General features: G+C 46.6%; 1 pseudogene; it reads left to right on the forward strand.

Annotated features, from left to right (window-relative positions):
• Window positions 1-6,588: 6,588 nt before the first annotated feature.
• LOC108520825 (BEN domain-containing protein 3 pseudogene) lies at window positions 6,589-9,140 on the forward strand (annotated as a pseudogene).
• Window positions 9,141-12,100: the final 2,960 nt, after the last annotated feature.

The following is a 12,100-nucleotide window of genomic DNA, read 5'->3' on the forward strand; positions in this document are numbered from 1 at the left end:
GGCCCTGGCCCTGAACAGGTCCTAAGGGAGGGTGAGTGAAGGAACTATGGGCAACACACTCCTGCCATGGGCTTCCGGGATCCTACAGCCACAAGAGATGCCATGGCCCCACAGTGGCGTCATGCCTAGGGAACTGCCAGAGAGTAGCCAGAGGCAGAGCTCATGCCTGCATGGAGCCCAGAAGGTTTTGTGTGTAGGGCAGCTGCAGCAAAACACAATCACAGGTGCCCATCCTCCAAGGCACTCCATCTTGCTCTGAGTGGCTCTAGCCTCTGCTCACTGCCGGGCCCAGGAAAGAGCAGGGCTGTCTTTCCTGTGGGACCAGGGTGCATCTGATCTCCTGCCACTCCCCCGCCCCCTGCTCAGCATCTACTGGCCCCTCCCAAAGCCTTTGCCTAGTTGCTCCTGCAAGAGCATGCACAAAGCACAGCCTCCACTGCCTTGCCTGGGAACACTTTAGCTCCCCCAGCACAGCCAATGCTCAACCTCAACAGGACACAGCTGCAGGCCCAGTCCCAAACCCCCAGGGTGTGAGAATATAGCTCAGGAGTATTGAGCTGACATCTGTGACTGGAGCTCGAGCAAGAGAGGAGCCTCCACTCTCAGAACACCGAGAAGAGTGAGGCACAGGTTCATGGGCCAGTGTGGGAGCTAGGCCTGCCTCCCCCTGCAACACTGGTCCAAAAAGGATGTAGCTTATTTGCCAGCTGCAGCCTCTGCCCAAGAGTGTCCAAAAGCCCAGAGCACCTAACAACCCAAAGATCTAGTGCAGAAGGCCTGGGACAAAATTAGCTGGCTAGGCCAGCTACCAGGGCAGACACTAGGAGACCCAATCTGGGTAACACAAGCTGGGTGGTTCCCACAACCATCTGCTGGGCAAAAATCTCTGGGCCACAGGTGCCACACCAGCTGCACACTCACAGCAACACCACCCTCCCCAGGGATCTTCCACCCTTGACCCAGTGCATCCACAGACACCTGCAGACATAACCCATAGCCTGCTCGGACTCTGCCAAGCACAGAGGATCAGTGGGCCCTTGGGGAGCTGCAGGTCTCCTGGAGACCTAACCTTCAGCTCAGGCTGCCCCTAAGGGAGGCAGGAGCACAGCCTGCCAGAGCCCCCCTTGGGGCTAAGGAAACATGAGGGCAGTGCCAGTGATTGGAGGGGCTTCCCTAAAGCCTGGGAATGCACTTAGTGAGGGGGTCATCTCTCACTGTCCCCTCCTCAGTCTCCCCTACGCAATAGTACTGTAACATGCTAAAATGCTAAAACACAAAGGAGGCAGGTGGCTGAGAGCCTATCTGCTGACCCTTACACTTCAGCACCATCTACTGGATTATGGCTTTAATTCCACCACCAAACGAAAATGCCTTCGGCGCACATCACCGGTGAAAGCCAATGCAAGTATCTAGCCACAAATAAAGATCCTGTATGAAGACTTGGCCCTCTGAAAGCACCCAGAAACTAAACCTATCGACCATGCTCAACATACGCCACAGTCAAACCTTCAATGGAAATAAAGATATAAAAACAAAAGCCACATCCAGTGACAGCAATTTCAAAAAGATAAAGGAACATCAGCCCTCTCAGATGAGAATCAGTACAAAACATTGGCAATTCAAAAAGTCAGAGTATCTCTTTACCTCCAAAAGATCACACTAGCTCCCCAGATTGAAATGGCTGAAATGACAGAGAATTCAGAATCTAGGTGGCAAGGAAGCTAAACAAGTTTCAGGAAAAGTTTAAAACCCAATCCAAGGAAGCCGGTAAAATAATCTAAAAGTTAAAAGTCAACAACCATTTTAAGAAAGAACCAAACTAAACTTATGGAATTGAAAATTTCACCATAGGAATTTCATAATACAGTTGTAAGCATCAACAACAAAACAGACCAAAGTGAGGAAAGACTCTCAGAGCTTGAAGACCAGACCTTCAAATCAACCCAATCTGGTAAAAATAAAGAGAAAAGAATTTTAAAAATGAACAATACTTCTGAGAAACAGGGATTATGTGAAGAAACCAAACCCATGACTCATTGGCATTCCTGAGAGAGAAGGAAAGAGAGTAAGCAACTTGGAACACATAGTTGAGGACATAGCCCATAAAATCACCTCAATCTCACTAGAGAAGTCAACATACAAATTCAAGAAATTCAGATAACCTCGATGAGATGCCATAGAAGATGGCTAACCCCAAGACATACAGTCATCAGATTCTCCAAGGTCAACAGGAAAGAAAAAAATCTTAAGGGAAGCTAGAGAAAAGGGTCAGGTCACTTACAAAGGGAGCCCCATCAGGCTAACAGTGGACTTCTCAGAAGAAATTTTACAAGTCAGAAGAGACTGGAGGCCTACTTTCAGCATCCTTAAAGAAATTCTGACTAAGAATTTCATATCACACCAAACTAAGCTTCATAAGCAAACAAGAAATAAAATTCTTTCCAGACAAGCAAATGTTAAAGGAATTCATTACCACTACACCAGCTCTACAAGAGGTCCTTAAGGGAGTTCTAAACATGGAAACAAGAGAATGGTACCTGTTACCATAAAAACATTTAAGTACATAGCCTTCAGATCCTATAATGCAACTATATAACTGAGTCTACAAATCAACCAGCTAACAACATGACAACAGGATCAAAACCTCACATGTCAATATTAACCTAAATGTAAATGATCTAAATGTGCCACTTAAAAGGCAAAGAATGGCAAGTCAGATAAAAAAAAAAAAAAAAAAGGACCCAACCGTCTACTGTATTCACATGTAATGGCACATGTAATGTGTAATGACAACCAGAGGCTCAAAGTAAAGGGATGGAGAATGATTTATTATGCAAGTGGAAAATAAAAAGAGCAGGAGTTGCTATTATTATATCAGATAAAACAGACTTAACACTAACAATAGTCAAAAAGGACACAGCAGGGCATTACATAAGGATAAAGGGTTCAATTCAACAAGACTGAATATATATGCACCCAACATTGGAGTACCCAGAATCATAAAACAAGTACTTCTAGATCTATAAAAAGACTTAGAGCCAAATCAAGAACACAACCCTATTTATGATAGCCACAAAAAGAGTAGAAATACATCTAACTGAGGAGGTGAAAGATCTCTACATGGAGAATTACAAGACACTGCTGAAAGAAATCAGAGATGATGCAAACAAATGGAAAAACATTCCATGCTCATGGATAGGAAGAATCAATATTGTGAAAATGGCCATACTACCCAAAGTAATGTATAGATTCAACGCTATTCCCATTAAACTACCCATTGACATTCTTCACAGAATTAGAAAAAACTATTTTAAAATTAATATGGAACCAAAAAAGAGCTCATACAGCCAAGACAATCCTAAGCAAAAAGAACAAAGCTGGAAGTATCATGCTACCCTACTCCAAATCATACTACAAGGCTACATAACCAAAACAGCATGGTACTGGTACAAAAAAAAGACACATAGACCAATGGAACTCAATGGAATAGAGAACTTAAAAATAAGAATGCACATCTACAACCATCTGATCTTTGACAAACCTGACAAAAAAAAGCAATGGGGAAAGGATTCCCTATTTAATAAATAGTGCTGGGAGAACTGGCTGCCCATATGTAGAAAACTGAAGCTGGACCCCTTTCTTACATCATATATCAAAATTAACTTAAGATGCATTAAGTACTTAAATGTAAGACCTCAAGCTATAAAAATCCTAGAAACAACCTAGAAAATACCTTTCCTGACATCCACCTTGGCAAAGAATTTATGGGTAAGTCCTCAAAAGCAATTGCAACAAGAACAAAAATTGACGAGTGGAACGTAATTAAACTAAAGAGCTTCTGCAAAGTAAGAGGAATTATCAACAGAGTAAACAGACAACCTACAGAATGGGAGAAATATTGGCAAACTATGCATCCAGCAAAGGCCAAATATCCAGAATCTATGAGGAACTTAAATCAAAAAGCAAAATCTAATAACCCCATCAAAAAGTAGGCAAAGGACATGAACAGACCCTTCCCCCCCCAAAAAAGAAAGACATTCAAGCAGCCAACAAACATATGAAAGAATGTGAATCATCACTAATCATCAGAGAATTCCAAATCAAAATCACAATGAGATACTATCTCACAACAGTCAGAATGGCTATTATTAAAAAGTCCAAAAACAACAGATGCTGGTAAGGCTGTGGGGAAAGGGAATGCTTTTATGTACTGGCGAGAATGTAAATTAGTTCAGCCACTGTGGAAAGCAGTCTGGAGATTTTTCAAGGAAGTAAGAGTTGAACTAACATTTGTTGCAGCAATCCCATTACTGGATATAGACCCAAAGGAAAACAAACTATTCTACCAAAAAGACACATGCATGCCTATCTTCATTGCAGCATTATTCACAATAGCAAAGACATGGAATCAACCCAGGTGGCCATCAACAGTGGACTGGATGAAGAAAATGTGATACATATACACCATGAAATACTATGCAGCCATAAAAAAGAATGAAACTGTGTCCTTTGCAGCAACATGGAAGCAGCTGGAGACCATTACCTTAAGTGAACTAATGCAGAAACAGAAAACCAAGTATCACGTTTTCATTTACAAGTGGGAGTGAAACATTAGGTACACATGGACGAAAAGGTAGGAACAATAGACACTGGGGAACACGAGATGAGGTACAGAGAGGAGAACAAGGGCTGAAAAAGTAACTACTGGATACGGTGCTCAATTCCTGGATAACAGAGTAAATCATACTCTAAACCTCAGCATCACACTATATACTTTTGGAACAAACCTGCATATGTACATCCTGAATCTAAAATAAAAGTTGGAAAAAAAAAAAACCCTACTCATTCAAAAGCAGGCAGAAAAAGACAGAAATGGGAATGAACAGAAGATGGGACAAACAGGAAGCAAATTATTAGAATGGTCGAATTAAGCTCAGTTATGACAATAATATCAAATGTGAATGGCCCATCTAAACAGTCCCATTAAAAGGTAGATACTGGGGCCGGGCACGGTGGCTCATGCCTGTAATCCCAGCACTTTGGGAGGCCAAGGTGGGTGGATCACCTGAGGTCAGGAGTTCAAGACCAGCCTGGCCAATATGGTGAAATCCCATCTCTACTAAAAATTAGCCGGGCATCATGGCATGCACCTGTAGTCCCAGCTACTCAGGAGGCTGAATTGCTCGAACGTGGGAGGCAGAGCGTGCAGTGTGCTGAGATCACGCCACTGCACTCCAGTCTGGGCAACAGAGCGAGACTCCGTCTCAAAAGAAAGAAAAAAAACTAACAAATCTTTAGCAAGGTTACCCGAGAGAAGACAACTAAAATTCAAAATGAAAGAGGGGATATTGCTGATTTCACATAAATAAAAAAGATTACAAGAGAGAACTATGAATGATTGTATGTCAACAAACGGATATCTACATGAAATAGACAAATACTACAAAAACACAATCTACCAATGTTGAATCACAAAGAAATGGAAACTCTGAAGCCTGTAACTCATCAGGTGATTGAATTAGTAATCAAAAACTTTCGAACCAAGAAAAGCCCAGGACTAGATGACTTTACTGGTATATTCTACCAACATTTAGGGAAGAATTAATATCAGTCCTCCTCAAACTGTTCCAATAAATTGAAGAGGAGGTAATACTTCCAAACTCACTCTACAAGGCCAGCATTGTCTGATACCAAAGCCAAAGACACTGCAAGAAAAGAACACTAGCGAACAATATCCCTTATAAATATTGATTCAAAAATTCTCAACAAAATACTAGCAAACCAAATTCAACAGTGCATTAAAAGATTATCCACCAGGACTAAGTGGGATATATTCCTGGAAAGCAAAGATGGTTCAACATCAATGGTACTGATAGTTCAACACCATTCAACAAAGATGGTTTCAATGCACTGAAAATCAATCAGTGCAATATACCACATTGATAGAATAAAGGAAAAATATCAATTATTGCAGAAAATACATTTGACAAAATTCATAAAACACTTCCTTAATCAATACCTCTAAACTCTATCACATCATAAACTATGCATATGCTTTCACCCCCAAAGCATCCTAAAACAACTCCTATTTAAAAATACCCTTATATCCATGCTACTCACAAATATACAACCCAAGTATATGCAAGAACCCTAGAAATATATAATTAAAATTTCCAAAACCCATATATACATGAAATTAACCTATTCTGCTGAGCAGTCTAGGAAAAAGAGAATAAAAAATAAATAAATAAGAAGGAAATAGCCTGCATGTGCCCCACTGATGGGGAGGTGTGGACCAGAGGTGTGGGCAGAGGGTTTGCAGTGGAAGCTCCTGTGTCCCTGTGTGGAAATGACACATGGAGTCCTGTCACGTCACATGACAGCGCAGCACACAGACACTCACAAAGAGAGGGGAAATACACGACGCCTGGTTGTCTGCCGCCCCCGGCACCTCCCCCAGTCGCCCTGGCCAGGCCCTTTGTGTGCTTCCCCCACTCCCTGGCCCTGCACCCTCCCCACCACTTGGCGCCCAAACTTGCCTCAGGCTGCCCAGCAAAGTACAGAACTCGAGTCCCAGTGGAACAGAAGATGAACTCAACTGAATTCAGTGAAGATGTAGAAGAACTTCTAAGAAGTGAGAGTGGAGACAGAGGCCGAAGATGCTGCTCTAGGCTGCTCCATGAATGCCAGGACTTCTGAGAAGCACCCTCTGGACAGCGTCTTCACTGCCCTCCAGGACTTGGCAGGTCAGCAGTGGCCCCCCAGACTCTGTCCCCAGCATGAAGAGGAGGCAGCTGATCCCAGAGGCACTCCTAGAAGGCATGTGGAACCTGAGAACAGCTCGCCCTGCCAAGGCAATGGAGAGCAGGCTGGCAGGGCAGGAGCTCGGGCTCTGTGTGGCCAGGCAAGGAGGAGCCCTACAGCCACGCCAACACCCCTTCCTCCAAGAAGCCTCTGTATGACATCTTGCACAAGGTCATGGAGAAGAAGAATCCTACCTCAGGGGACCTGCTAAATATGCATGAGCTCTTCCAGAAGGCAAATGCCAGCAACAGCCCCTTGCCACTTAGGCTCCTGAATGAGCCACAGAAGTGGGACTGTGGCAGCACCGGGGCGGCCACCAACAGTGATCCTAACATCTACTTCCTGATCCAGAAGATACTCTACATGCTCAACACCCTCACGTCCAACAGGTCCCAGCTGCACAGCAAAGTGGACCTGCTCTCCCTGAAGGTGAACCACATTGAGATGGTGGCCAAATTCCAGCTGCCCCCACCACCCCATAGCAGCTCACGGGCAGCGTAGCTCAAGCAGACTGTGGACCAGAGCCTGTCGGGCGAGGCCCTGGCCTGCTTCCTGCTGGTGCAGCTCTTCCCCAAGCGCATCAGCCACCGTCGACTTCTCCCGAGGCTGCAGTGCCTGTGGCTTTGAGGCCAAGTGTAAGCTGGAGTCACTGCACCTGCAGCACATCCACAACTACATGGAGGTCTACTACCCCTCAGTGAAGGACACGGCTGTGTGACAGGCCGAGTGCTTGCCCCAGCTGAGTAACTTCTTCAGTCGTTTCTGGGCCCAGCGGGAGATGGAGAACAGCCAGCCCGATGGCCAGGCTGCCAGCTTCTTTGAGGCCGAGCAGTGGACCCCGGCCACTTCCTGGACCACAAAGACGAGGAGGAGGGCCTGTCTCTGGACCAGAGCAGCACCATCGCCTCAGACCATGTAGTGGACATGCAGGACCTCACCGAGTTTCTGGATGAAGCCTCTTCGCCTGGCGAGTTTGCCGTCTTCCTCCTCCACTGGCTCTTCCCTGAGCTCTTTGACCACTGCAAGCTGGGCGAGCAGGACAGCTGCCACGGGGACGGCAGCAAGCAGGAGCTGGACCCGCAGAGGCTGCAGATCATCTGCAACTACACGGAGGTCTACTTCCCCCACATGCAGGAGGAGGCCTGGCTGCAGGAGTGCGCCCAGCGCATCAACGACAAGCTCCAGGGTCTGGGGCTGGCCCCGGGCAGCAAAGGCGAGCCCCCCAAGCGATGACTGCTATGACTCCTCTAGCCTGCCCAATGACATCTCAGTAATCAAGGTGGAGGATAGCTTCGAGTGCCAGCAGCACTGCTCCAAGAAGATCTGGCTGGTACCCATTGACTTGGACAAATTGGAGATCCCCCAACCCAACTTGGAGGTGCCTGGCGCCGACTGCCTGCTCAGCAAGGAGCATTGCGCAGTATCTACGAGAGCAGCCTGTCCATCAACAACTTCGCCTCGTGCCTGCTGGTGCCCCTGCTCCCCAAGCTCTTCACCCATGAGCACGTGCACAAGCAGTACAGCTGCAGCGGCTCCCTGGGCAAGAAGTAGCTGGACCTATCCTGCATCAAGTTCATTCACCACTATGTGCACCTACGCTACCTCTGCACCAAAAACAACTGCTTCTGGACCCTGGAGTTCACTGGCAAACTGGACAAGCGCTGCCCACGCCAGGACACAAGCAGAGGCGCTCCTACCAGCAGCGGTGCAAGGTCCATGTGTTGGCCCCGAGTGCAGAGACATGAGGAGCTATGCAGTCAACCCCAAAAGGTTTGAGGAGGAGTTTGAGGGTCCCCCGCTGCCCCAGAGAGGAGCAGCAAGGACTTCTGCAAGATCCCCTTGGACGAGGTGGTGGTCCCTCACCCAGCTTCCCGGTGCCCTCTGCCTACCTGCTGTCCCACAATGAGGTGCGTGAGATGGTGCCGCAGAGCCTCTCTGTGGGCAACATTGCCGCAGGGCTCCTCCACCACCAAGAACCTCCAGCTGCAGTACAACCATTCCTGGGCTTGCAACAAGAAGCAGCTGGACCCTATGCAGCTGCGGCTCATCCGCCACAACGTGGAAGCATCTACCCCCTGGAGAAGGTGGAGGAGGTGTGGCACTGCGAATGTATCCCCAGCATACACGAACGGTGCCGTTGCCCTAACAGGAAAAAATGCAACATCCTCAAGAAAGCCAAGAAAGTGGAGAAGTGAAGGCCGTGGCCTGCCCAGAGACTCAGGGTCACCAGAGACTGAGCGATGCTCAGGAGCATGCTTATGGCATCCACAGACAGGCACCTTATGTCCGTGGGGTGTGGCTTATTACTCTTGCACATGTACACACCCAACCAACCACAAGAAAGAAGCTTTGAGTTTGGTCTCTTGTCCTTACGACTTCTGTCCTGCGTTCCATGGCGGTGCAGCCTGAGTGCTGGGAGCGTGAGCTGTGAGAGCAGGGACTCTGTCCTGCGTTCCCTGGCGGTGCAGCCTGAGTGTCGGGAGCGTAAGCTGTGAGAGCAGGGACCAGTGGGTAGGGGTCCTCTCTCCCTAGTTGTGTCCTCCCCAGCCCCTCACAACTTCAAATGCAAACTCAGCAGCCCTTTTGCTCCTCTTCCCATATTTTACAGCTTCCATTTTTATCCAATTTTTTTTTAATTAAAAAGAAACCCTTAAAAAAATCACTGGGCCATTTTACTTAGAAAAAAAATCTTTTAAAAAGTGCCATCTTCAGGCCGGGTGCAGTGGCTCATGCCTGTAATCCCAGCACTTTGGTAGGCCAAGGCAGGTGGATTACCTAAGGTCAGCAGTTCAGGAACAGCCTGGTCAACATGGTGAAACCCCATCTCTACTAAAAAACAAGCAAAAATTAGCCGGGCCTGGTGGCGGGTGCCTGTAATCCCAGCTACTTGGGAGGCTGACAGGAGAATCACTTGAACTCGGAAGGTAGAGGCTGCAGTGAGCCAATATAGCACCATTGCACTCCAGCCTGGGCAACAAGAGCAAAACTCCATCCCAAAATAAATAATAAATAAATAAATAAAGGTGCCATGTTCGTGTGCAATGGCTAATCATCGCTTCAGGTGGCATGGATACTGATTTTACCGACCCTGTCTTTTAAATCTGATTCTGGAAGAGTCAAGAGGCCTCCTGGATGGCAGTAGAGGGGATGGAATAGTGTGAAGTCCTTTGCGACCATGTGCAAGCTTTCCCTTCTGCTCTGGTGCCTCGGAAGGCTTCCATCAGGCATGTGTCCATCAGGCATGTGGGTAAAATGTGCTCACTCTGTAAAGGAGGAGACTCGATGATGATGATATGAACATAGAAAGCCATGGAACATGTCCGCAGTGTCTTCATTCGAGCTGTGTCCTTCCACTGTCCCCATTCCCTCTCCACATATGGTTGCTTGTTGGAGATTCTGGGTTCTGGGAGCTGTGGGGTGACTTCCCCAAACCTCAGTGTTAGCTCCTCCAGGCAGCACCACATCCTCGTTCCCCAGGGTGGGCCCATGTCTGGGACCCTCTTGGGGATACCAGACATTGGAAGGACACAGGTCATCTCAGATGGGGCATCCATGTCCCTTCCCAGAGTCCACTCAGAACTTTCCCCTTGGACCCCCTAGAAAGTCCTGCTGTCCTCCACCTGGCCACCCCTCGGCTCTGGGAGACACATGTCTTCTCGCCCCCACTGACTGGGAATGTCAGACTCCTGCAGGCCAGCTGGATGTTTTCCAGGAGCACCAACCAGGAAATTCTCCAACAGGTAAAATCTTTAAAAATGACACTTTTACCTACCTAACTTTGGGAGCCAAATGCCTAAGACAGAAAGGAAACAGTCTAACCAGAGTCCAAGAAAATTAATTGAATCACACGGCGTAGACATAAAACCCCTGTGGGAATTACAGGTTCAATAACCTAATGGCTTAGTATTTTGTTACTTTAAAATGCAGAGCTAACAGAAACAATCTGAATATTCTTCATACAGCTGGTAAGGACTTCCATTCCAGTGGCCATATGACATAATTCTGCCTGTACCCAGGGACATTTTAAAAAATATAACATCAGATTTTAAGCAATGTAAAGTTGCTAATCTAACTAGTAAATTTGCTCGTGTCATTTACCGATTATTTCTGTTGAAACTGCAAACCTGAGTTATTGAAATCTAGAAAGGCACAGGGACTTACTCTGTCACACACAGCCACTCGTGCACACACACACTGCTTACTAAAAGCTGAAGTGAGATGACGGGGGCCTACACGAACAATAAGTTCAATTTCTTTGGGCCTGGAAAGAAAGGACTGGAGCAGCCAGGAGACTCACTTTCCCTCATCGCTTGGGCCCTTCTCTACGCCTTAGTCTCTCCAGCACATGCCCACACCACGCACACACACATGCCCCACCCAAAGACAGCTGTGGCCCTCTCCCCACCTGCCCCGCTGGTTGTTGGGGGTGAGGCGTCCCATGAAATTTGTTCCGGTTTCTAGGATGTAAACAAGAAGACTCCAAGCCATGAAGTGCCCTGCTTTCTAGAGGGTGAAATGTTGACCTTGCAACTTTAGAAGCACAATCATTTATTAGTAACTTTTTTGAAATTCCCATCTACCCATGCCAGAGAAGTTCAACAAGTTCTAGGAATTAAATATGTCTGTTTGTAACCTAGAGCATGCGCAATTTTTGGAAACCATATTTCAGTGATGGTTTTCTTAATACCTTTCACGTGTAGGGCGTCTTCCCCAAAATCTTACAGTTCCTTTCTGTGAAGCGAAATGGACACATCCTGGGAACTATTCCCATCCCTCTGGACTGTCGTCAGGAAACGCCTGCAGGTCCCGTGCCCTGTCTATATCATGTCCTCACTTCTCCATCCGTACAGGTGGCTCCAGTGGGCATTTTTTTTTATTTTAAACTTTTTACAAGAAGCAACAGAAGTACAAAATACTGATTTTTTTCAAAATTTAATGTGTTCCATGAAATCTGTTGGCAATCCCTTTCCTTCTCCCTGTCTAAATTCTTTGCTTTTTACTTGCTTGTTCTTTGGATTTTTTTTTTTTTGGTCCTGTATCCCAAGAACTAAAAAATTAGCACAGACATGTTTTGATGTTGAGTGAACTAGGTGGCAGGGTTCATTGGTTTCTCTGTTAGTAACTTTTTAAAGAATGAAGATAGTCATGAATGTACTGAGTGTTCAAACCCTGCTTTAGTTCACCTTGGCTGTGTCTACACGATGACAAATGTTTGACAGGAAATAAAGTCGTGTCTGGTGTCATTTGCACTACTGCGCCCCTCTCCCTTCAGTGTTGGCCCCAAACCTTCCTTTCC

Source organism: Rhinopithecus bieti, unplaced genomic scaffold (genome assembly GCF_001698545.2).
Source record: "Rhinopithecus bieti isolate Rb0 unplaced genomic scaffold, ASM169854v2 scaffold_55686, whole genome shotgun sequence".
In the NCBI taxonomy this organism is placed as follows: Eukaryota; Metazoa; Chordata; class Mammalia; order Primates; family Cercopithecidae; genus Rhinopithecus; species Rhinopithecus bieti.